This window comes from Triticum urartu, chromosome 6A, assembly GCF_056163025.1.
Source record: "Triticum urartu cultivar PI428250 chromosome 6A, HENAU_Tu73, whole genome shotgun sequence".
Lineage (NCBI taxonomy): Eukaryota > Viridiplantae > Streptophyta > Magnoliopsida > Poales > Poaceae > Triticum > Triticum urartu.
Genome location: NC_141878.1, coordinates 427,030,151 through 427,031,759, shown reverse-complemented (window position 1 = coordinate 427,031,759; position 1,609 = coordinate 427,030,151).

Sequence of the window (1,609 nt, the reverse complement as noted above, 5' to 3'; positions counted from 1 at the left end):
TAAGAGACATCATAGATCGCACCATATCTAATAAAGTACGGTTATGACGTTCGGACACACCATTACATTGTGGTGTTCCAGGTGGCGTGAGTAGTGAAACTATTTCACATTGTTTTTACCTGAAAGCCAAACTCGTAACTCAAATACTCTTCTCTACGATCAGATCGTAGAAACTTTATTTTCTTGTTACGATGATTTTTCACTTCACTCTGAAATTCTTTGAACTTTTCAAATGTTTCAGACTTATGTTTCATCAAGTAGATATACTCATATCTGCTCAAATCATCTGTGAGGATCAGAAAATAATGATACCTGTCGTGAGCCTCAATATTCATCAGACCACATACATCAGTATGTATGATTTCCAACAAATCTGTTGCTCGCTCCATTGTTCCGAAGAACGGAGTCTTAGTCATCTTGCCCATGAGGCATGGTTCGCAAGCATCAACTGATTCATAATCAAGTGATTCCAAAAGCCCATCAGCATGGAGTTTCTTCATGCGCTTTACACCAATATGACCTAAACGGCAGTGCCACAAATAAGTTGCACTATCATTATTAACTTTGCATCTTTTGGTTTCAATATTATGATTATGTGTATCACTACGATCGAGATCCAACGAACTATTTTCATTGGGTATGTAACCATATAAGGTTTTATTCATGTAAACAGAACAACAATTTATTCTCTTACTTAAATGAATAACCGTATTACAATAAACATGATCAAATCATATTCATGCTGAACGCAAACACCAAATAACACTTATTTAGGTTCAACACTAATCCCGAAATTATAGGGAGTGTGCGATGATGATCATATCAATGTTGGAACCACTTCCAACACACATCGTCACTTTACCCTTAACTAGTCTCTGTTTATTCTGCAACTCCCGTTTCGAGTTACTAATCTTAGCAACTGAACTAGTATCAAATACTGAGGGGTTGCTATAAACACTAGTAAAGTACACATCAATAAGATGTATATCAAATATACTTATGTTCACTTTGCCATCCTTATTATCCGCCAATCACTTGGGGTAGTTCCGCTTCTAGTGACCAGTCCCTTTGCAGTAGAAGCACTTAGTCTCAGGCTTAGGACCAGACTTGGGCTTCTTCACTTGAGCAGCAACTTGCTTGCCGTTCTTCTTGAAGTTCCCCTTCTTCCCTTTGCCCTTTTCTTGAAACTAGTGGTCTTGTTAACCATCAACACTTGATGTTTTTCTTGATTTCTACCTTCGTTGATTTCAGCATCACGAAGAGCTTGGGAATTATTTTTGTCATCCCTTGCATATTATAGTTCATCACGAAGTTCTACTAACTTGGTGATGGTGACTAGAGAATTCTGTCAATCACTATCTTATCTGGAAGATTAACTCCCACTTGATTCAAGCGATTGTAGTACTCAGACAATCTGGGCACATGCTCACTAGTTGAGCGATTCTCCTCCATCTTTTAGCTATAGAACTTGTTGGAGACTTCATATCTCTCAACTCAGGTATTTGCTTGAAATATTAACTTCAACTCCTGGAACATCTCATATGCTCCATGACGTTCAAAACGTCTTTGAAGTCCCGATTCTAAGCCATTAAGCATGGTGCACTAAACT